The following is a 25,653-nucleotide window of genomic DNA, read 5'->3' on the forward strand; positions in this document are numbered from 1 at the left end:
AACACAAGCATAAAATTCTATAAACTTTTAAAGATAGAAATACCTCGCTCCTAATTGGAATAATTCAATTATTAGTGTAACTTCCATGTCTATGAGTCCTTCAGCTTTGTAGGGGTCCTTGTTTTTTCAATATCCAAATAAATTGATTCAACACCCACTATATTATGGTCTACGAGAAGTCTAGTGAAGTCGCCACATTTCTGAGCATTCCTAAGGAGGCTCATGACCAAAGTATTCATTCAGCACTCCTGCTTTTCTCTCTGAAGGGGTACAGGACATGCTAAAATACAAAGTATGGTTCCCTGGCATTTGAGAGAACAGCAGAAGTAGGAAGATCTCTCACTTTCCCCTCACCCTTCTTCCCTGAAGCAGGTTGTAGAGCCTCACCTTAGTGGTTCCCTCTGTATACTTGGATGAAAGGAAGATCCTTATTCTAGAGGATATAGGGTCACAGAGGAGAATCTGAATGCCAGGCTTTGCTAAGTCTCTTCTACTTCCAGTTTTCCACTGGATCAGAAACCTTTGTCCAGTTATGCTTCTTTACAACTATCCACTTCTTCATCACACATAGTGAAAAAATATACAAGTTTTCTTGGGTTTTTTTTTTTTGAGAAGGTGTCTTTATATCCTTATGAAGGTTTTTCTACAACAAACTTACACTGAGCAAACTTGTATGGTTTTCTTTTGTTATTCTTTCTTTGTTTGCAAAGGTATGAGTCATGAACCCTAGAGATGGGTGGGGAAAAGAAAGCTTTCCTCTGCTACAATTCCATCTTGTAGCTTCTTCCTACTGTCGCCTCCCAGGCTACTTGATCTTCTTTTTATCCTCTTCTTCAGACCAAACTGACTTCACTTATCTTTCACTTCCTAAAGGGCCACTGATGCAGGATGTGTAATGTAATTTTACTAAAGTTTGGGACAAAATAATCCAAAGGGGTATTCCAACACAAAGCAGAATAGGAGATGCCTCAAAGTTCAGATACCACTGGTACTCAACTGTCCCCACCAAAGTGAAACTTCCCACTGGCTATATTTCCTCATTGCCTCTGGCCATCCACCATATTCTTCTGTCACTACAACCATCTTTCCTTTTCAGTCTTATCCCTTTTCCAATGCCGTTAGCAGCAGAAACTGCTTAACACTTTTAACAGATAAATAACAATCCATCTCTTTAGAAATGCTTTGAGATCTATTTTTGTATAATCAAAAGGTTCCTTAAGATCTTTCCTTAACCAAGAGAATCTTCCTTTTCCTGTGCACAGACATCTGAACTCACACAACTAGCTGATGAATAAATGTATTATCACAACATCAAGTACCCACTATGTTTAAGGTGCATTAGTATGTGCAGAAGAGAAACAGAATACAGGACAAGAGATATGCTCTGCTCTCACAGCCTTGATATTACAACAGGGAAGTGGATATACACCCATGAAGCTGGATGGTCAGCAGAAGGAAATAAGAAGGCAAAGGATCCACATTTCACTGTTGGCTTTTATGACTTGATGTGTCCACAGGCAAGAGAAGAAACATTTCTGAGCTATAAAATAGAGATATGTACCTCCATTCTCAGCCTCTTTTTGGGGTGGCTGTGAGTATATGGAAGGGTTATGGAATTTATAAAGCCCCACATGTGTGTAGGGTGTTGATATGACGACCACATGAAAAGTAGCAAAATAACTGGCCGTAAGTGCAACTCCTTATTGCTACACAGTCTATTAGAGTTCAAATGCTAGAAATGTTAGTGTCTTCCTTGGGGGAACTAAAGAAACAAAACACTAAATAGCTAAATATTACACTGAAACTATAGCCACATATGCCCGCATCTCCCCAAATCTACAAAAGCATTTTTAACTCCCAAATGTGATCTTCTTTAGTAATGTTTCTAAGAAGACTGCTGCTACCCTCACCCGTATTCTGGTAAATGCTCACATGGACTACTTTTCCTATAATTTGGCAAATATGCAAATTTTTCTTATAGCTGGGACTGACAACTTTGCTGTATTTCTGCTTAATTCCAAGAAGTATCCTGGTTTTCACCCTTTTAGATAACCCGAGATGTGGTCTCTGAGAGAGGTGTTATAACCTAATGGATTTTTAGCTGTAGTAGAAAAATAATTTACATACTAAGAGATATTTTGTAGAACCTTTTTTGTAGGGATACTGTTGTACTTATGTACAACAGGGTTAAGAACCACTATTACAAACCCTATGTACTATATGGGTTTGGAATGCATAGGAGTGGTTAGAGAATATTTCAGGGAAGACATTGGATCCTTTAATAAGTAAAGCAAAACAGTAGTGGGTATAACTGAAAGGAGGAATGCTTATATATGCATATGCACCAAACATAGGATTTATTGGTTCACACACATAATCTTCTTTAATCTTTTCAACAAAACTGTGAGACCCGTACCATTTACTTTATTTCCCAGCTCTAGAAATTGAGGTTAAGGTAGTTAATTTGACAGAAATGTGAACACATGTACCCCAAAGGAAATGTACACAATGTACACATATACGGAGGGATGACATGGTATCTCATTAGTATGTACACTCTTTGATAGCTTGTAGCTGCAGTAACCCTAATGGCCCCAAAGTTGAAAAGTTCTGAATGTCCACCTCTACTACCACAAATAAACACAAACAACACAATGCAAAATATCTTGGTAGCAACGAGGACAAACCAACCACAATTGCATGCAAAAAGGGCACAAATTTCATAAATATCATGAGGATGGGAAGAAGGTGCACACAAAGAGGAAATATTTTATGAACCATTTATGCAAGCAGGAAGGGTGGCTGTTGTAAGTCAGTGTCTGGAGGAAGAGTAGGGGTGGAAAGAGGAGTGGAGGTAGGGAGGCTCTTCTAAAGTATAAGGGATGTTCTGTTTCTTGACCTAGTTTTTGTTACTTCATAAAAAATTAATCGAGGTGTAATTATCTGCAATATTTCTATAAAATTACATAAAAAGGCAGCTAGATGACAAACTTGTTTTGCTAAGTGAGGAAAATAAATCAGTAACTAATTACCATTTTTCATTATTTGTGCTGCTATAACAGAATACCAGAGACTGGGTGATTTAAAAGAACAGAGATTTATTTTTTACAGTTTAGAAAGCTGGGAAGTCCCAGGTAAAGGGGCTCACCTTTGGTGAGGGCACTCTTGCTGTGCCATCCATGGTGCAAGGGCAAGAGAGTACATGTGCATGACAGTGCAATAGGGGGCCATTCTTACTTTTGAAACAAATCCACACTTGTAGTCAATTTCTGAGGGTAGAGGCCTTGTGATCTAATTACCTATTAAGAGGCCCACCTCATCACCCTTGCATCAAAGATTAAATTTCCAACTCATGAACTTTGGGAAACATGCAGTGTTTCCTGTCTGGATAGTTTGGGAATAGAATAGCACTAAAAAGTAGGAAAGCATAAAATCTTACACATTGTATAGATGAACTTTATGAAATACTCTCTGTGTATTAGCTTTATTTTGTTTATTGTGGCCCAAGAGAGTCTCCTGAGGCCAATGCAGTTTGCAAACTGTTCTTTAAGAACCACTGTTTTTTTGAGATCGGAATAAAAACCAGCTGGATGGGGACTCTTCATCTTGTTTTCGATCCATAAAAGATTTCATGTATATTTTCCATTCTGCCAGTGAGAAGTTTATTTTTAAATGTAATTATTTTTAATTGATAGATACAAACAAAGAATGTACATACTGAGATACTATGTCATCCCTCAGTATATGTGTACATTGTGTAATGTTCAAATAAGGCTCAGGATATGTATCTCCCCAAACACATCACTTCTTTACAGTGAAATTATTCAAAATCCTTTCCTGAACCTTTTTGAAATATACAGCACATTATTTTTAGCTATAGTCCGCTACTATGCAATAGCATATCAGTTCTTCTCACTCTTATCTAATTACAATTTAGTACCAATTGATCATTCTCCCCCTTCCTTTCCTCTACTCTCCACTATTATGTGGTAACTACTATTCTACTCTCAACTTCTATGAGGTCAACTTTTTAAAGTTGATTTTAAAAGTTGATATGAGTGACATTTTTATACTCTTCATGAGGGACATCATTATCTTTTTTTCTTTTGTAATTTAAAATCTTTATTGATTCATGATTTCTAGAAATACTGTATTTTTAAATAAATCGCCAAAGGCCAAATAGTTCTCTCTCAATTTTTTTTTCATTTGTTTGGGTTTTTTAGGGGAGGGGATTGAAGCAGGGTCTCGTTATGTAGTTATGAAATTCAGGCTGGCCTTGAACTTGCTGCGATCCTCTGGCCTCAGACTTTCAAGTGCTGAGATTACAGGCCTGCACCATCATGCTTGGCTCGCTTCTCAATTCTTTTTTTTGGTACCAGGGATCAAACTCGGGATCTTGGGCTTGTGAGGCAGGTGGCGGAACAACTGAGCTAAATCCCTGGCCCTTCCCTTCTCAATTCTAAGCCACCAAACATAATACTTCTTTCCCCACCATATAAAATACTTATTTTTTAACTAATCAATTTGTGATAGCTGTGATTCTCAAACACTTTAAAAATACAAGATCACACAGAATTAACATCTTAAAATTTCAATATTTGAACTGACTTTTTAAACTTTTAACATTGAAATAAGAACAACTGGAGGGCCGGGGATTTAGCCGGTTTTGATCTCCGGTACCAAAAAAAAAAAAATGGAGAAGTACCCAAGATTTTAACAAACATGTAATTGGCAACTTGTGGAAAATTAAACAAATAGTATCAGTTCTTTAAACTTATACCAAGAAATCATGTAAAGCAAGTGAAAATACTTACTAGAAAATATTCAAAATAACATTGTATTAAATTGTTACATCCTAAACTTGAATTTCAATAAAATTTTAAAACTTAAAATACAAGATCATAGTAGCAAACAGGCCATATGTTGCAATTTTAAAAAACAAAAAAACCAGGAAAAACCTTATTCTAATTGATCAAATCACCAATCATCTGGATTCAGCCTGCTTTGGCTGTAATGTCTTTGTTCACCAGCACTGCACACATAGGAGATGTGTCCTCACATCCCAGGTGCAGCTACTGCAAGCAGCAGCCAGGGCACAGAGAGGGGGCCCTGCTGATGCAGTTCTATTCTTCAGCAGATACTTCTCCAATCTCTGCATCATCTTCATCTTTATCCTTGCAAGAGTCTTGACTGTTGCTATCAGTAAAACAAGTTTCTTCCCCATTCTCTCTCCTACTTTTTCTTCTTCATTAAAGCTTTCTTTATCTGCAGTGAAACTTTTCATCTCTTGATTGCTGAAGTACTCAAATACTTTTCCACTTTTTCCTTTCTTTGAAACAAACTCATCAGATATTCCTAGTGCTTGTAGTTTGTTAGAATAATGCTTTTCTGCTGCCATTCTTGCATTTTTCTGAGAAACTCTTCCAAATAGTAGTGGCCTCATTTTTAATTTTTCTTCTCTTTCTTCTAGTTCTTGTCAATATTCTCTCATCCTTTTCTTTTCACTCTTTCTGAGATATTTTACTTTGGATTTAGACATTTGACCTAAACTTTGATGAGGGTCATAAGCCTTAGCCCGGGTTGTCAGGAGTTTCTGCAATTCTTTCATTCTTTGCTTTTGTTTAGATAAGATCCGATTTCTTTCTTCTTCCAACATTTTCTTTCCCTCAGGTGATCTCCTGATAGCTTGTTCTCGTCCACTGTGGGCACTGCAGGTCTGTAGCCACAAGACGTGGTCTTTGCAGTTATACTTCTTCCTGGTGACTTATGCCTTTGAGACAGACATGGGCAATGTGTTTCTTTCAAATTTTTTTCATTTGCCAAAACATTCTCTCTTTCAGCAGATTTACTTGAGGATGCACAAACATTTAAATGGTCTGCGGATTTTGGAGAGTTTTGGATACTTGTGTTCTGAGAAGTGTTTCTTATACTCCTCAGGAAGGTTTTCAACATCAGGAGTCTGGGCCATCGGCTTGTGTTTATTCCTTAATTTTCTAGCCTGTTCAGGGCCCTTGGGGTTCCTGACATGTTTGTGACCTGGTTTATAAGGCACAGGGGATGAGTTCTGTAAAAGCTGTTGACTCTCATTTGGGTCCTACTGTTTCTAAGGAGCTCTTCTTCTTTTAATTTCTCACTGGTAGCTGAACTATAAACAGATTGAGGTATGGGTCTGGCATTAAATCGATATGTTTTCTTTTTAGACTTATACAAGTCTCTCAGTTGCTTTTTCCGGGCTGCTTGCTTCTGATCCTTCCCTTGCAATGAATGTAAATGGCTTTTGTGAGGGCAAAAGAGTTTCTTTGTTTTTCTCCTTCCTAGCCCTCCTCAGTTCTTCATTTTGCTTAACTAGCTCATGATAAAGGGGAAGAAGGACACTCCCAGGAACTGGATTGGCTCAGAATTTCTTCTTATACTCAGGCTTCTTCGCTTTTGAGCAGTTTATGTACTATTTCGATATCTGATTTAGATTTCATGACCTCTTCTTTTTTCTTCCATTCTCTAATCATCGTTTGAAAAGGTACAGGTATTGTAATTGTGGGCACGGATTCTTCTGGTTTCTTCCTTGTTTTTTCAGCTACCTGGAAGTCAGTGTCTTCACTCTGAATATAATCTTCAACACAAAAGTCTGTCCACATGATGCTGATGAGCTCCTCAGCGTAGGTCACCATTTTGTTTGTCTTGGGATGCTCTTTTTCTAGGTTGGGCAGCTCTTCTCCAGAAGAAGAAGTATACAAGGAGGAAGACTGGCCTAAGTCTGGCTCCGAAAGTGATGTCATTAACACGACAGGGCGGCAGTTCTTTTCTGATACAGAACTGGAAGAGTTGCTAGGAACATCTTCCCTGATGGTTACTGGCTGAACTTCATTTAAATTTAATTTATTCTGGTACATTTTCCCTAATTTTGCCATAGTTTCTATGTGAGCCACCTTCAGCTCTTCCAGTTTCTTGAAATACTAATACTCTTCATTAGAGTGGCACATATCAGCAAAGCTCTCAATGTCGCCACGGTTTATACTTCTTTCCAGCACAGAAAAGTTGGTGTTAGAATCAGCCGACGCCCGCGCGGGTCGCGACACCTTCTTCTCCGAGGCGGCCACTGTGGCCGCCAGGGCCGCTAAAGGGACTTCACGCTCGCTAGTACTGGGCGACCCACGCTCCCGTGTTGAGATTTACCGGCAGGTGGAGACGGGCCGTCGCCAGTCTCACCTCCTCCTGCGAGGCGGCTATCACCCAGCCCCCGAGGCTCAAGCGCTAGCGCTGGCCCAGGCATCATTATCTTTTTGTGCCTGGCTTATTTCATTTAATATAATGATCTCCAGTTCCATCCATGTTCTCACAAATGACAGGACTTCATTTTAATGGCTATATACCATTCCACAGTGTACATGTACCACATCTTTGTCCATTCATCAGCTGATGAATACTTAGTTGTTTCCATTTCTTAGCTATTGTGACTAGTGCTTCAATAAACCATAGTACCTCAATAGTGCAGATGTCTCTTTAATATATGAATTTCATTCACAGTAATGGGATTCCTGGGTCATGTGTGTGTTAGTCAACTTTCATGTTGCTGGGACAAAATATTCAACACATACAACTTAAAGAGGAGAGGTTTAATTTGGCTCATGGGTTTAGAAGTTTTAATTTCTGGTTGGCTAGCTCCAAGCAGAAACATCATAGTGGAAGGGCACGGTGGAATAAAGATGCTCATTCATAGTGGCTGAGAAGCAGAGCAGGTGAACAACATTAAAGAGAAAGGTGCCAGGGACACAAGGTGACTCCTCCATGATCTACCAGACACACTCAGGACTGGACTTTACTAATCCTCTAGGTGGCTCAACAGCCAACAAGTTGACAATACAGCTTAACCATGACAATAAGGTAGGTCAATTTTTTATTTTCTGAGGAATCTCCCTACCACTTTCTACAGAGGCTACACTAATTTACACACCTACCAACAGTATGCAAGGGTTCTTTTTTCTCCATATCATCACCTATACCTGTTATATTTTGTCTTTTGGTACTAGTTATTTTTACTGGAGTGAAGTGGTATCTCATTGTGGTTTTGATCTGTATTTTCCTGATGACTAGTGACGTCGAGCACTGTTTCATGTATCTGTTGGCCTTTTGTTCTTCTTTCAAGAAATGTCTATTTAGGTCAATGGACAATTTTTAAATAGGGCTATTGAGTTTTTGTTTTTGCTGTTGAATTTTTGAGCTTATTACATATTATGGATATTAATCCTTTGTCACATATAGAACAGTTTATTTTATTAGTAACCCACTGGAGCTCTATGGGGTGGATTTTGAGATCCTGAAACTAATTCTTCATTAATACCAAGGGATGACAGTATATTTTGGAAATTAATTCCTTTTAATTATTTTTTCCCTTAACATGGCAACTAGAAAGTTTTAAACTATATATGTACTTCTGGGTATGTGTCTCTGAGTATATCTCTCCTGGGTAGCTCTGGTTTAGAGGGTTTTGCAGGCCAATGAAACAACACAAATGAACTTTAGAGTAAGCAACACCCCACGGTGGGGACAGTGGCCCTGTGCAAACTGATTGGAGTACACACGGTAAGCCATACTGGAGTGGCAGGCTGGGAGGATTCACAGAGGACAGGCTACTGAGGCCTGGACCAGGCCGAGGGACTGCAGCCATATACTGATTTAAAAAGGATCTTTCTAAAAGTAGGATGTCTGGAGGCTTGATGTTGGGTTATAAGAGGAGACTGGCAGACACTGAGGGAGTGAAATATTTCTAATACTGGAGCCAAGTGCCAGCTAGCAACTGCTTTCCCATTCTAAGGCACTTCCAGGTTGATTCATGGGCAATTTGAAACCATAAGCAGTTTCGGTGATGAAACATACAGACCAAATGATATCACATTCCTTATCTTTGCCACTGAGCACACTTTCCCCTCCGCCTGCTGTCACAAACACTGTCACCTTGAAAGGTACTATCCTATCACTGTCTCTGACGGGCTAAACAGGGAGATGTCACTTCTAAGAGCACCATGAAATATGGGCCCATTCAAAGATATATTAAGCAGCCTCTAAGAAAGCCAGCCTGCTTTGGCAAAAGGCAACAGGGAAGAAATTCAGGTCATAACCAGATTAGATCATGATAAATGTAACTTTCACCTTAGTGCCCATTAGGTAATGATTTTACAGACTACTTAGAAAAACTTTTGAAATAATGAAATGATTGTTCAAGGAAGCAATTGGGAAGACTCTGATTGTAAAAAGAGACATTAGCTTATCATGCACAATAGCTATGGCCAACTGGAACTATATTTAAGAATGTCACAAGCATTTTTGCTAGAAAGAACACAAATATTAGTGATGATTCCATATTTAATGCGACTGTCTGGATCCACACAAAAACTGATGAGAATTATGCTGGATTCTAGATACCATGCATGGAACTGCTTAGAACTGATCATCCCATTCTCCCAATACTCTGAGCAAGTGGCGCTACTTGGGCAGACTCAGGCTATCTGAGGCTTACAAAACATCATCTGAAGGGGAGAGAAAAATGTAAATTAATGAGTCAGATTTCTTCCTACAGTGTGATAGGAAGAGTTATATTTGCTCAGATTGAGTAGAAACATATTTTTTAGATTGACAGAATCTGCAGGTAATTAACAATCAATCCTCTCACTTATCAGGGGACGATATTGAGGCTTGGGAGGAACAATGATCTATTCAAAGTCATAGAAGTAGTCAATAAGAGAGCTGGAACTCAAACTGGTGTCTCCTACATCACTGTTCACAGATCTTACATCATGTGCTACCTGTGGCTTACCTAGAATCTCAGAGACCATGGAACAAAATGATTCGAAGTGCTGAGAATAGGCCTTAGGTTACAAACCAAAAATACATGGAGGAATTTAAAAAAATTCCTGGCCACATACCAGAACAATGAATTCAATATCTCTGGGGATGGGACCCAGGTACCTGTATTTTTAAAAGCTCTCCAGGTTATTCTAATATATACCTGAGAATTACTGCTTAAAGGGGTACTGAGTGATAACTGACTGATCTAGGTAGGAAAAGACCCAGCTTTCAGATAAGCCATCACTAGTCTGTGATAAGTACTATGTCTAGTCTATCCACATGCTGCAGTTGTTATAGAGGGTGTGGAGGTCAAATCAGCAAAAGTATCTTGATCACAAGAATGAATTTATATATGACTAAATTTATGTATGAATGTACGTATGTATGTTTGTTTGCCAGACACTGGTGAGTCGCAAAGTTACCTGCCTATTGCCCTTAGAAGGAGAACACGACATACCTGCTAGACCTAACCAGCTACTGGCAGCTTTGTAGTCAAAAAGCTTTGTAGGGTTTTTTTCTCTGCATGTCTGCCACATGATAAGTGTGGTATACAACCTAATATGAACAACAAAGCAACAAGGCAAACATATTAAGCTTTAAAAGTATATAGCATTAAGCACAGGACTTTCTGCAGTTGATGGAAGGATTTACATCTGACTCTCTAATAGGTACCATTGTTACATGTGCTGCTGAATACTCTAAACGTTGCAAGACTAAAAAACTGTATTTTAAATCTTATTCTATTCACTTACTATATATTTGAATAGTCATGCGTGGTTAGTGATTAACATATTGGAAAATGTAAGGAAGGTCTCAGAATTTTCCCAATCTGATGGGGCACATAGATTTTGTGGATGGCAAAGACAAATATTTTAATTTTAAACTTGGCTATTACCTATTCACTTTACACATGTTGTATTAATCAGTTTCCCCCTTGAAGGGACATAATACCTAAAACTCATGCACTAAAGGTGGAGAGGTTTAATTTGGTTCATGGCTTCAGGGAATTCAGTCCATGGTTGATTGGCTGCAAGGCAGAAACATCAAGGTAGAAGGATATGGAGGAGCAAAGATGTTTAGTTCATGGTGACTGGGAAACAGAATAAGGAAAGAGTGCCAGACAGGAGAAGGCAAAGGATTAGATATAGTACCCACCTCTATGATCCATCCAAACACATCTAGAACTGTGCTTTACTAATACCCTTGGCAGCTCATAAGCCAATCAAGTTGACAATTAAACTTAACCACCATACACATCTTTAGTTTATGCAGCAAGATTGGGCATTAAAAAAATCCTTACTGAACAAGTGGTTTTTAACAATAAAGGCATAGATAACATTAATTTTTAAAGTGCTTTTGTGTGTTTGGTATTCTTTAATAAATACGATTATTGAATTAAGAAGATTCTCACCTTGAAATATTAAAGAGTATGATAAGAATGAGTTTTAGGAACAGCAAATATCACATAGCATTCTTCTCAGATGCTTAAGAGTCATGTTGCAGTAATGATGGAGCTATTGTTTTACCTAATGACCACTGTTTCATGGTAACTTTTCCAAAAGAAAGTTACTTGTACGCCAATATCAACTTATTCTTCCAGAAACACCAACTTTTCCAAATGCAGAGCCTCTTGGCCAAGGAATGTGATTAAACATCCTGCTCAGTTCTTTCAGTTCAAGAAAAAGGCACTCTCTTGCAGACCCTACATAAGAGATGAGATTCTTGAGATGTCGGTGTGATTATCCTATACGTACAACATTCCAATAGTTAGTTATTTTTGGTTAGCACTTTATTTTTCATATGAAAAACTACATTGTGCCCATGGAAATGCAAACCTGCTGCCAATTCTATCTTGCTATTTTATCTCATTCTTAAATACTTGACAGTATTTCTTGATTTACATTAATAAAAACTGATGAAAGAAAAACGTCAGCCATGTTCTATCTTACTCGGTGGATATAATACCTCTGACCAATCTCACTCTGCTCACTTAAAAGCAGACATTATAAGAGACCCATGCCTTCAGGCACTCACACCTTCCTAGACTCTCTCCACTAAACCCCTCTACCCCTTGACCAAATTTTCTTTCATTCCACGAATGAGTAATAATACATATATTATTTGTATTTCACTGAAAAATGGAATGGGTGATTCATTGATGGAATAAAAGAAGATCTGGTTAAGGGATTTAAGTCCTGATATCAAACATAGCAATATAGTAAGTCCCTGACTTACAAACATTTAAGTTGATAACTTTCACAGATGCTGACGGATCTCACATTACCAACAGTCTAGCTCAGATGTCTGCCAGACATAGTCACAGCTGTGCTGCTGTGTGCTTACTGTACAATGCGATGGTGCACAGCAGTACAGTGCTCAGTCAGAGCCCAGGAAGTCCAGGAGCAAGAGGAAAAGCAGTGGTGATGTGGAGGGGACTTCTGGGAAGCACAAAGCAATAACCATGGAAGGAAGTGAAAATAATTGAGAGACTGGACTAAGGTGAAAAGGTGGCAGACATTGCTCATTCTTTTTGTGTATGTTTGGTTTTTATGCTTTGAATTGTATATCTCTGACAAAGGTGTATAAGACCCATTTTGTTGGAGTTACTAATGAATCCAACTTATGAACATTCTTCTAGAATGGAACTCATTTATAAGTCGAGGACTTACTGTAACATAATCTTGAAGATGATGTCACTTAATTTTCCTGAGATCCTCTGTCCTCATCTTTACTAGAGCAGTAAGACTAGTATTACAGCAAGGGAGGCTGTGAGACTATCATAAGGGGATGATATACATGCTTTGCAAGCCAAAAACATTATCAAGTCATTAATTTTCAGTACGGGATAACACGGCTATTTCCTTCCCCAGTAATTCCTACATACAGCCTTTCTTTCTTAAGTCAATGGTGGATTTTAACCAATATGTATGCATTCCATTTTCTCCAACATAACAGATTTTTAAAATGTGTATTCTTTAAAAATTGTGAAAAAGTACAGATAACATGAAATTTATCATTTCATCCAGTTTTAGGAATATATTTCAGTACCACTAAATATATTCACATTGTTGTGCAACCACAACCACCAGCCATCTCCAGAACATTTTCATTAGCTCATACTGAAACTGCACAGCCTGTAGACAATCACTCCCTGTTCTCTCTCCTTTCAGCTTCTCATATACACCAATTTACTATTCTAAGCACTGAAACTTAACTGGAATTGTCTATTTGTCTGTTTTGTATCTGGCTTATTTCACTTAATGTCCAGAAGATTCATCCATATTGTAGCATATGCCAAGTTTCATTCACTTTTATGATTGAATAATACTCCTGTGTGTCTACCTCTTATTTACCTATTCATCTGTCTATCACATTTCTTATCCATGTGTCTATCAATTGATATTTGGGTTATTCCTTCCTTTGGTTATTATATTTTTATGAATGCTGGTGTACATACACTGCATATAATTGTGCCCACAGTATACACACAGAAATTATCTATTTTTTATGGTTTGAAGAATTTCCAAACTGCATGGAAGCTGCAGTATTTTATGCTCCTATCAGCTAGACACAAGATTCTAATTTTTCTATATCCTTGCTATTCTTAAATACTTACTATTTTATGGGGTGTGCTAAAAGGTGTGATTTGGTGCCTCACTATGGTTTTGATTTGCCTCTCCCTAATAATTTGAGTATCTTTTCTTGCTATTTTATGAGGTTCTTGAGATCTTTCAGTCATACTATATATGTAAATATATCTCAGTCATACCATATATGTATATATATAATATATATGTATACACATAACCACACACACACACACACACACTAGTCATTCTAAATAGTGTGCTGTGGTACCTCACTGTGGCTTTGTCTCTTCCCAATGATTAATGATGTCGAGCATCTTTTCATTTTATTTACCACTTGTATGTCTTCTTTGGAGAAATGTCCATTTAAGAACTTTACTCATTTAAATGTGACATACTTAGCACTGACGAGTGTATACACATTTTATTAAAAAATGTTTTAGGATCTAACAGCAAAGTCATAAGCCCTTGAAAGTACTGCTAAATGAATCTCTTATGGAATAAGTCTATTACTCTTGCTTTTAAAAATAATTTATAATTATTATTATTTTATCTAACACAACTGAAGATTTTTACAGGCACTGTAAAAAGTACTAACTTATTGGATCTTTACAGTAATCTATGAATCTATCTAGTTAGCTCCCCATTTTACAGTTGAGGAAACTGTTATAAGCTAAGTACTTGCCTGAGGTCATGCTGCTAGCAAATGGAAAAAGTGGGATTTGAACCTAGGCAGCCAGACTCCAGTCCTTGTTCTTAACCCTATACATCACTACCTCTCAATGTGGATGCTGCTAGATGGTCCACTGATGAACTTTATGGAACATGAACGCTACGGAATAATAAATAATAGCTTATTGCTCATGATCTTTCATTTGAGAATACTTAAGGAGATTCATAGACTCATTTCTATGATGATTGTATGAACTTCTGAAGTGAATTAGCATGATGGCTATTCATTTCCTATTATTTAACTGCCCAAAGCTAAGATACGTTTTGGCACATGCTTAATTTGACACATACTTGAAATATCACACTCTGCAACATCACATTGTCTTGGCTTGACAGTTTATTGGAGGGTGAAAAGTCATAATAATTTTTGTACTTATTATTCTTATATACTACTGGAAGAGAATACTTGCACTGGATCCATTTATTCCTAAGTCTTTTTTGAGGGTAAGTCATATGCTAGCTACTACTTCAGGTTCCAGGAAAATGCAAGGATAAAACCCTGCTCTAACAGGTTGTGGCAGTGTGTGGGTGTCTGGAGTATGGCAGGGAGTAAACATATGCTTGCATAAATATTTCAGTGTTGAGTAACTGTGGATTGGGAGGATGAATAAAGTAGGTAAGAGGAGAGACATGTCCTAACAGGTGGGGAGGAGCTGACATTTTAGTGTTGTCAGGAAAGGTTTTTGTGATGAGATGTTGGAAAGAAATCATAAAAAGTGAAAAGATGAACATGGATGAAACACATCTCAGATGAAGGCAATAAGCAGTGCAAAGGCCCCAAGGCAGGAGCTTCCCTCGAATATCTGTCCAAAAAGGAGGGCACTGTGAGCAAAGCAGCATGAATGACTAAAATTCACTAACTCTGACATTCTGTAAGTTCTCCATAACAATGGAATTTATCAAGTAGAAAACTCTAGTGAGGACCAAGGTTGAAATATACCATATCTGAGTTGGGGAACCAAATATGGAAAAAGATAGATCTGCTTTTGTAGTGCACAAGGAATCTTGATTATTTTTCTATTTACTGGGGGACTGTGAATCACAAGTGCTACAAACAAAAAATAATTATAGAAAGCCCTTCTTAGCCTGGAATAATTTACCCTGAATGCATATGCCCAATATAAAGTTAAGGCTCATTTCTTCTACATTAACCACTGAGCCCTTCAATGGTAGATCTTTTTATTCTGTCAAAAAATCAATAATGGTCATCAAATCATCTCTAATGGAGAAAGGGAAAAGAAATCTGCACTTGATATTTGTTAAAAAATTAAAAGAGGAGGGTTCATGAGACTCCTGTTAAGACTGTAGCTCAAGCATAGATTTCTTAAAATGTTTTTCATAGACTGTAAAATTCTACTTAAAAATCTATCATTAAATTATATGTTCCAATAAATTTGACAGTATAAACAGTGATGATTTAAGAAATACACAACCCTTCTCCAAGCATTTCACAAAAGCCTAAGAGATTATCAAAACTAAGAAAATATATTAGTTTCAGCATTATGTGTACACACTTGTCAATTTTCCATGTTAGATTTCTATAGTCAGTTCTGAATATTTTAACTTGTGAACATTGGAAAATATGAGTTCTCAATTTTATGCTATTATTATATTTAATCTTCTGATTTTTATTATATATATAACCAAATACTGGAGTAATAATAAATAACAGCACTTTATCTCATACAGAATCAACTCCCACCTGGATACCTCCCAAATGTGAACAAGTTAAATGACTGTATTTCAGAATAATGCCCAAATATTAATAATCACTTTCCAAAAGGAGCCTGTCGCATTTGCTACAGAATAAAATGACCCCCTCATTGTGTGGGAGAGAAGGAAGGATTCCGTGCGATTCCAGCCTCTGAGTGCCACTGCCAAGCAAAGAATTTTATTATAAAACCAGAGGGTTTTGCACAAGTAGTGAGAAAATTAAGAAAGATCAGTGAAGCTGGTGGAAGAGTGAAGAAAATAGCTTAAATGCAGAAAGTCTAAAATTTAGAAGCGTCTAGGATATCTGGAAAGGGAAAGGGCCCTTGGAGTGGGAGGTGGTGGAGGGGCAGTGCTGAAGGCCAGAGTGGCGCTGGGGGTCACTGGTTTGGCATGAGAGGAGCTGGTCACTGCCTGTTGTCTGCCACCCTTTCCTCTCAATGCCTAATAAACCACAGAAGCTCAGGACTCATCCTATGTGCTTGGTAAATGAAGTCTGGGTAAAGCATAGTTGCTAAATATTGCATTAAAGTCAAATTAATCTTCAGAATTTTTCTTGGTGGGATGCTCAGCACAACCCACTGTGGCTGGCTGAGGCCTCTATCAGACCACTTGCAGGAAGTTTTCTTACATTTTTATTCCTGAAAACCATTAGGGAAGGAGTTACAATCACAGACCACTTAAAAAGGGTTGGGGGACTTAAACTACAGACTGCTTTGTGGCTAAGTTTCTGGCTTGAAGTGAAAGAGTAGGGACATGAATGCGGACTGTGACAACATCTACAAGCCATATAAAAGTAAGGAGAGGAGTCTTCCCCTAGAGCTTCCAGGAGGAGACTAACCATGCTGTTGCCCTTATTTTAGCCCATTTTAGATTTCTGACCTCTAAAATTGAAGACTAAAAATATGCACATTTTAAGTCAGCAAGTTTGTTCCAAGAACAAAAGGAAATAGTGAATGAGAAAACTCTTAGACTCAAATGGACACAAATCTTTTTGGAGGGGCCAATTAGGCAAGTATGCTTTGACATCTAAAGTGTGATGATTCTTGTACCTAAAAAACGGAACTTTTTACTAATTCATTACATGAAAATAGCTAAGTAATTGCTCTTTTCCTTTTCCTGTAAGTAAAGGAAAACCAGATATAACCCTGAGTGGCCCTCACGGTAACCGTCACATCTATAGAGCTATTACTAAGTTTCTTAGCCCTTTGGGCTCCTATAATGAAATACCCTAAGCAGGGTGGCTTAGAAAGAGAAGAAATTTATTTTTAACAATTTCGTAGGCTAGAAAGTCCAAGATCAAGGTGCAACAAATTTGGTGTCTGGGAAGGGCTTATTTCCTGGCTCACCCAGTACCTTCTCATTTGTCCTCACATTGTGGGAGAGGTGAGCAATATCTCTTGGGTTTTAATTTGTGAAGGCCTTAATCTCATTCACGGGGGCTCTACCAGCATGACTTTAAGCACCACCTAGAGTTCATGACCTCCAATACCATCACATTGATGATTATGTTCCTAAGTATGAATTCTGGAGAACACAAATAGTCTGTAGTACCAAGGATAAAAAAGGCCAATAAATATCCAGAGTAAAGTTCTTCCCTGAGTATCATTACAGAAAAATATGGTCTCAGTGCTTTCAATTTGGAGGGAAAAGTACATACACATACATACAGAAAAAAAAATATCTGGAAGGATACATCCTCCTATTATTAGCAGTGTTCTTGTGGAGAGGAGTGCAGGGGCATGCAGGTTTCTACCATAATTACACATTTTTAGAGTCTTTCACCATTATAAAATTAATGAATGTGTTAATTTCTGATTTTAAAAATGGTGAAGACATTTGCTTAGATCACACTAAAGTAAAATAATATACAAATTTGATTTCAGACTAATTAAGAATAAATTAATCATAAAAAGTAATTCAGTTAGCTCTCTCAACCTCTCTGAAAATGCAAACAACAGAAAATAAAGAGAAAGACTGAATTCATATAGCATCATTCACACTCTCTGCAAGAAGTTTTGCTTTAGCCCTTTCCATATAAAAGAATAAAATCATGGTTCTTGCCCACCATGTCTACTGAGTGAGGGAAACCAGTTTTCTTTCCTACCTCAGGGTTGAGGGCATACTGGAGTGATGATATGAACTTAATGTCATTAATGCTCTCTTCTTTAGGTTCCAAATCAACCAACTTAAAGATCAGCCAAGGCATTGAATTCAGTGAAAAATAACATCCACTTTCTAGCCAAAGCTGTTTGTGACAAAACAGGATCAACATCTAAAAAATATAGTGCCCAAAGTAGCAAATACATATTATTAGTTTACTCTGCCACTAATTGAACTGGTGATATAAGTGAAGGAATCATCTGAAAACTTATGAATTCTGTTGCCACCTCAGAAAACAACCTTGTAATATCCCTTGGCTTTGATGGCTTCTATTATATTCCAGAGCTCGAAGAGAAATAAGCTTGTCAGAACAAAATGCCTTAAAGGGCTCTCCCCCTTCAGAACTGCTGAGAAGACATAGAGTTTGTTGACCGAGAGGAAGCGATAAGTGTGTCCCCCAGAGACGGCATCAAAGGCAGATGCTGTAAGCAGCCACAGACTTAATGTGTTCCTTCCCCCATTCTTCCTCCCTCACACACTGGCCTTCCCCTGGGACTGACTCTCATCAAACTGACAAAATGATCATGTGTGGACTCACCGTTAGGCCCAAGGATTTTTCCAAAGACCAAGGTGGCTTTGAAAGATAATACATAGCTCGTTTTTACACTTGAAGCCCAGAGCCTCTGTGTCTTAGAAGTTGGCTGGCTGAAAAATCTCTGATGGAGCCCATTAATTCACTCAGTTCTTTTCTTAAACCCATGAGGCTAAAAGCTATTGGGTTTCATGAGAAATAAACATAATTTTCAATTAAGTACAGTGACCTCTCATTTATGCAGACTGGCCACGGAAGGGATTCTTTGGGTTGGCAGAAACGAGTGGTTAACTTAGAGTTACTGTATATTGAGCTGTCTGACATTGCAAGTTATTTAATATGTGAGGCCTCAGTTTCCATATTCATAAAACGGACAGTAATAATTGTACTTATACAGAAGTTTGCTGTAATAACTAAATTAATACATGAAAAGTACTAATATTGTATCTGATATTTAATAAGAAACACAATAAATGGTAGGTACAATAATGATTAATGTAATTTATATCATTAAGATCATTTATTGGATGACAAATTGTCATAAAATAGAATTATTAACTTAAATAACTCTACCAGGCACAGGTTAATCCCTTTCCTGAGCTAATCCTTAGAGAGGTTCTAGATTATACTATATATGTAATTTATCTATGTTGTTTTAGAACACTTAATGAGGGTCTATAATTGCTCTAAATATAGGAATTTAAAGATGAATATGACTTTAAGAAGGCCAAAGTTAATTGAGGAATACTAACCAATATACAGATACTTATGGCAGTATTCATTATATAGAGCAATGGAAAGAAGGATAGAATTTTACAGGAATACAGAAGGGGCCAACATGGAAGGCATAGTAAGCCCGTCCAAAGATGTCCACGTCCTAATCCTCAGAATGTATGAATACGTTTTATTACATGGCAGACAGGAATTAAAGTTACTAACCTGCTGACCTCAAGAAAGGAAGGAAGATTATCCTGGATTTTCTAGGTGGGGCAAATATAAACATAAGCATTCTTAAAAAAGTAGAAGTGGAGAGCAGAAGAATAGATTGGAATGATATGATGTCAGGAGGAGTCAACCAATCAGTGCTGGATTTGAAGATGGAAGAAGGGGACTGTGAACCAAGAAATGTATGCAGGTGACCTCTAGGTGACAAGAAAAAAGATCTTATCCAAATCCTACAGAAAGGTCAAGTCCTGTTGACATTTTCCTTTTAAAAAAGTGTGATCCACTTTAGAGTTTGGTTATACAGAACTATAATAAATGAGTGTTGTTTTCACATACTAAATTTGTGATAAGTTGTTGCTGCAGACACACAAAATTAATACAGGATAGAACTCAACTCATAGGCAGAAGGAAGAAGAGAGATGGGGAGGAGAGAAGTTTCTTGGGAAGGCCATGGCAGAGCTGAGTGTTGGAGGATGAAGAGTAGTATCACCTCTAGTAGGTACACTGAGAGCACTCACTTTGGGCCGAGTCACCAGTTTGCATGAAGACTAAGAAGTGAATCTATTTTGAGGAGTGGAGTGGTAAAAATTGAGGCTGGCAGGCTATACAGGAGTAAGTCATTGAGAGCTTTCCATAATAGGGAGTCTACTCTTTAGTCTATTAAAAAAAAAAAGGCATCAGCGAGGTTTTAATCCAGAGAATAATGTCAGCTTTGTGTTTTGGAAGCATCATTGGGGTAGCAAAATGGAGGATGAGCTTGAAAAGGGCAGGCCAGGAGAAAGAAGGTCATGTAAGAGATCCAGGGGAGAGATGGTGCAGACTGATTTAGGGCCATGGAAGTCAGAAGAGGAAGGAAAGCAACAAATGTGGGGGAACACTAGCCAGGGGAACTGGCTTCAGTGATGACTTGGATGTGAGGCATGAGGAAGAAGAAAGAATCTAGAATGATTTCTCCATTTCTAGCTTGGGTGGTCAAGGAGATGAAGATGCCCTCAAATGAGATACAGAATGGAGGAGGAGAAATTAGTCTCTGGAGAACATGATGAGTTTCTTCTTGGTTGACCACATGGAGAAAAAGAGCTGACAGCCAAATAGGTATATCGGGAACCAAGAGGAGACTGACTAGACTGAAGAGATGGATATGACATCTGGAATGAGGTGTCTCCACCAGCATATGGGTATACTTTCAATAGTACAGACTGTTTAATAGGCTGATGATATCTGCACAATGTACTATGCTGAAGATAGGAGCCTGGGGGATAGAAGCATACAGGAGATGCTACAGAAAAGAGAGTTCATGAAAAATCTGGATAAGGAATTAGCAAGAAACAGCATAGAGAAGTAACAATGTGGTATCCAAGGGGCCAAGGGAGTAGAGGGTTTTAGGAAGGCAAAGATAAATAGGATCAAAAATAGGAAGATAATAATTGGATGATAATGAAAATGACAATGGTGGTCATGATGATCACCATCACATAATTAAAATAATAATGACAATTGCAGCTAGCACTTCTTGGGGATTCATTATGTAGTAGATATTATGATTTATTTAACATACATAGAATATATATTTCCAGAAACTAAATGCTTTATATGTTTATTCTGTTCATTTGCACAAAATCCTATGTAATAGATACTATTATTAATCCAGTTTTACAAAAAAAAAAAGGAAAAACACAGAGAGGTTAAAGGACTTGCCCCAGATTACTCACTGTGTGAGCCATAGGCTCATGACTCTTCAGAGACTATGCTTTTAACCACTGAGTTTTGCTGTCTCATGTCCTATCTCATTTAATTTCCACCACACCCAAGCCAATGAGTAGGTTCTCCCACCAACCCAATTAGAGGGATGAAACAACTGAAGATTAGCCAAGTTTACCAGCTGGCCCAGGGCTAGCCAGCCCCATTGGCAGACATGGGCAAGTGAGGTCTGGCTGGATGGACTTAGTCTTGTGCAGGTAGAAAACAAACAACATGAGCACAGCCCAACAGGAGGCTGCAGATGACAGCTCTTGTGACATTGGATTCCCTTTCTTGTGGTAGACAGGTAAGGTCAGGAGCTGGGTTGTAGTTTTTAAGTCTTGGCAAATTCTGGTTTGTTTTTGTTTTTATGATTTGGGTGTGGCCTCATGGGCTCTAACTGAGAACCTAGTGGGTCTCTATTTTTGGGGGGGATTGTGGGAGATTCTGTTCTGTCCTTAGGAGATGTAATTTTTTTTTCTTTTACTAACAGTGTGAAGAAATCCTAAATAATTGAACTTTTCAGTTGTTCAGTTTCTGTTTACATTATAAACTAACAACCTGGGACAGTTCGCTTCTAGATTAGGTATTCTTTATTGGGTTAAAACAGAACATGGAGCTTCAAAAAACATACAACTATGAATTTCTCATTCTGCACAAATACTGCTGCTTTCTTCTCTGAGGACAAAACCCTGGTGTTCTGACATGAGCTATCTTCCAACCAGGCTTAGAAGAATGTCACAGGGGTTCCCTATTTCAGGGAATGCTGACCACCGGGTATCAGAGGCTGATCTCAGAACAGTTAGTACAAACAACAAACAAAGCTGAAATTCCACTGGGCCTTGAGCCCATGAAAACCAGCCACACAGGAACTCACACCATGGGGGAAGGAGAAAAGAGAAAATCTTCCAAAAACAAACTGAGGAGAGAAAAAGCCTGGCTGGGAAGATGGCTCCACACTGACGGCTCCACTCCCACAAATGCCTGAGAGACAGAGCCTGAAAAACAAAGCCTTTCCTACTCTTTCTCCGGAAAGAACCACAATCTCCAAACTTATTTGGAGTAGAGACCAAGAATCTCATTGTACTGAAAAAGGAGATGGCTTATGTTCCTGCATAAAACCAAATGGGTTCTACTTAAAAAAAACAAACTCATAAATGCTTTACCATCTTCTATATCATTTATAGGTAGAAGTCACCCTAACTGAAACATTTGCATATGTATAAATTAATTAAGATGATGATAACTATTTTAACAGTAAACCTTTTTTTTTATTTAATGTCCAATCATTAGATGAAATGACGTGGTACTGTGGTGGGCTCCAGTCAGTCCTTCAGGAGTTAGAACTGCCAACTGCAATAGGTAGGCTCCTAGGTTGCCCTGGACATTCAAATTTACCAGCAGGAAAACAAGGAAGGGCAGAGAATTGTACAGGAAATTTTCATTTACCAGGTCAACAAGTGATATATGATATTTCCCCTAAATATCCTCAGCCACATACAACTCAGCCACATTCTGGATCTAAACAGATCTAGTACTGGGAGGTATAGTAAATGTCTGAGCAGCTACTTCCCAGCCAAAATCCCGTATTGTGGTGAAATTCCCAATCATTAAGGAAAGCAACATTTCTCTTCCACAGTGGACTTTTATTCTGTATCACATCTCTTTATTGTATTGCTTTGGTGTTTCTTGGGAGGAAGGCTACTGTCATGTTAGATGAGACCATTCTTTGTTTGGTGGTTTGTTTCTCATATTGAAGTATATTCTCAGTTTCTGTGCACTAATGCCAGAAGCACTCTCAGAAAATGACAACCAAAAAGACTACAAATTTACAAATACTCCTTTCAGGGTTGGTATTTCCTGAGCTGAGAACCATAAACAGTTAAAATTTCAAAACTGTGGCTATGTCTTATTTCTTGCTGGATTGGGTTATCAGAATCATCTCATCATGTGAACCTCCCAATGGCTTCCACTCTGATTAATATAGTATTCCCCTAAGTTGTCCTGCATTCTGCCTACTTTAAATTATTAATTATGATCATAAAACAATGTATAAACATCACAGAAGACTGCTATCTATTCAAAACAGTCACCTTGGGGTGACTAGCCACTTACTGTAATAAAGTTACCATTTCTTTAAATGTTTTTGGAACTCTCTTTTTGGTATCATCTTCAGAGCACTACATGAAGGTGTGGAATTCCTTATCTTGGAGGGGGGCTCAGAGGTTCTCTAGGTTCAATATTCTATGTAACACTTTTATGCTTCCCACCATGCCTTTGCCAGATGTTCTCAACCTTTAGCCTATGTCCTGAGGCTCTGCCTTGAATCTGAGGATGATGTAGCAAATGAATAATAGGATCCTTGTCTTCATAATTTAAAAAGAGAGACTGGCATACAGATGGATCATTAAAATATTAGTAGGCCAGTGCTATCACTAAGCAGGATGGGAGTTCTGTGGTAACACAAATGCTGAAGGGACTAAATTAGCTCCCAAAGGAGACATCTGTTTTATGCTTTGATAGAAAAGGCTGAATATTCTGTACTGAGAAGCTAGAATAAGAGTAAGAGTATTGTCAAGAACTGGGGTGCTGGTGGGGTTTAAACGTTTTGGGGAGGAATAAGCAGTGTAGGAAAGATAGAAGAGGGATGAAATGGATGAAAAGAAGTTGGACTGAGAGGGAAGGTCTGGGAAGATTCTGTGTGACAGAGGGGAGACAGAACCCAGGAAGGAGTGGATGCAGGCAGACTGCAGGAAGTGGAGACAATTGGAGATGAGGTCTTCTGTTTAAACATGATGATAATAAGATAGATATCCTGACAAATCCTACTCCACATCTGGACAACTTTTAAATTGATAGAGGTATCGCTTCTCAGCCTTTTGGCTAAGATCAAGTGTAAATTTATAAAAGTCTTCTCAAAATTTAGGGAAAACCTGCCCCACATCAGTTTCTACCTTTCTGTCCTGGCTCTATTCTCCCAGACACAGAGATAAATCATAATTGCTTTTCCAAAGACCAGTTTTTCTAGAATATGAAGTCAATTATTATAATTCCATGAATGTCTCCTCTTCTGCAGGCTAAATGCCCTCTTCATGTGTGTTTTCTGTGAAAGTGTCTGCAATCCCCTTTTCATTCTTATCTCACCCCTCTGAGTTGGATATACTCCAGTTGGTCAACATTTCCCTTAAAATGTGGTACTTGGAATGGAATATACTACTCAAGTGTGGTTCACTAGCACAATCTTTGATCTGCATTCAAGCATCAAATTAAGTTATCCAGAAGACATACCATATTTCTGAGTCATGCTGAACTTTCTGTCAACCACCACGTGTGCTGCTGGTAAGCTCATTTGTTATTCCATTTAGGGGCAGATGTTTCCTTAATATGAATGCATAACTTTATACTGATAAACTTGTGTTTCCTTTGGTAAAATTTGGTCCATTTTCCAGGCTATCAAGAGCTTTCAGAATAGTCCTTACAGTTTTATGATGTTTTGGGCAAACATGACAAGCATGAAGCCAATGTCCACTTGCAAGTTATTTATAATGATGCTTAATGAGAAAAGGCTGATGAAACTCCATAAGTTACTACTTGAGACCTCTCAAAAATAGGGTGTTTTTACCATGCTTTATCTTCATCTTTGCCTAGGCTTATTTTTTCCCCACACTTTAATGTCTTCCATTTTTATATATGGGTTCTTCAGAGACCTGTATTGTAACCAAGTTGGCTTCTTGACTTCCCTTCATCTTTGCCACTCCGCGGATTACATGGTCAAAATCTCATTTGTGATGTTCTTCAGTCCTTTTTGAGTCGACTTTGAGGTGTCATTCACACATTTCTACTGATATTTGCTCAAATATTTACAAATTCTCATATCATGGTCATATGTCTAATAATGAACCACCTCTTAGCACAGTGATTTGCTTATCTTATATGAACTTTAAGACAACATGGGCATGATTCCTTGGAGGTATCTCTCTTTAATCAATTTCTTCTTAATTCCTTAAGTTTTTCTTTAATGGCTAAATAAATTTCCTTCATAGGTTTCTTGTATCCTAGGAGATTGTGTCAACAAAGAGAAATGGATTACCTAGATTGAGGGAGCAAAAGGAGAAGACAGACAGGTAAAGATAACGGCAGGATGTGCAAGTTCTTCATGTACATATATTTAGCTCATTTCTCCCAAGTAGACTGGAATTTTCTTAATGGCCAAGAAGGACCACATATTTTCTGTAGAATATTGGTTCTTCTCTATCACAGTGGAGTGGTAAGTACACAACTGAATGAATATTTGTAAATACACACATAGTTTGATGTTTAAATGTACATATACTTCCACTGATTGAAACAATGTATTGAATATTTTATCAATGTGTAATACCTTTCCTACAGATAAATACT

General features: G+C 38.0%; 1 protein-coding gene and 1 pseudogene across 2 annotated transcripts in view; both read right to left on the minus strand.

The window, feature by feature from the left end:
- The window catches only part of Rarb (retinoic acid receptor beta), a 784,358-nt gene that overhangs the window by 300,177 nt on the left and 458,528 nt on the right, over positions 1-25,653 (minus strand). The gene's annotated exons all lie outside the window — the stretch shown is intronic.
- LOC106010476 (protein FAM161A pseudogene) lies at positions 4,922-10,298 on the minus strand (annotated as a pseudogene).

Source organism: Heterocephalus glaber, unplaced genomic scaffold (genome assembly GCF_053883595.1).
Source record: "Heterocephalus glaber isolate CG9 unplaced genomic scaffold, H.glaber_assembly_v1.0 deba00001472, whole genome shotgun sequence".
Taxonomy (NCBI): domain Eukaryota; kingdom Metazoa; phylum Chordata; class Mammalia; order Rodentia; family Bathyergidae; genus Heterocephalus; species Heterocephalus glaber.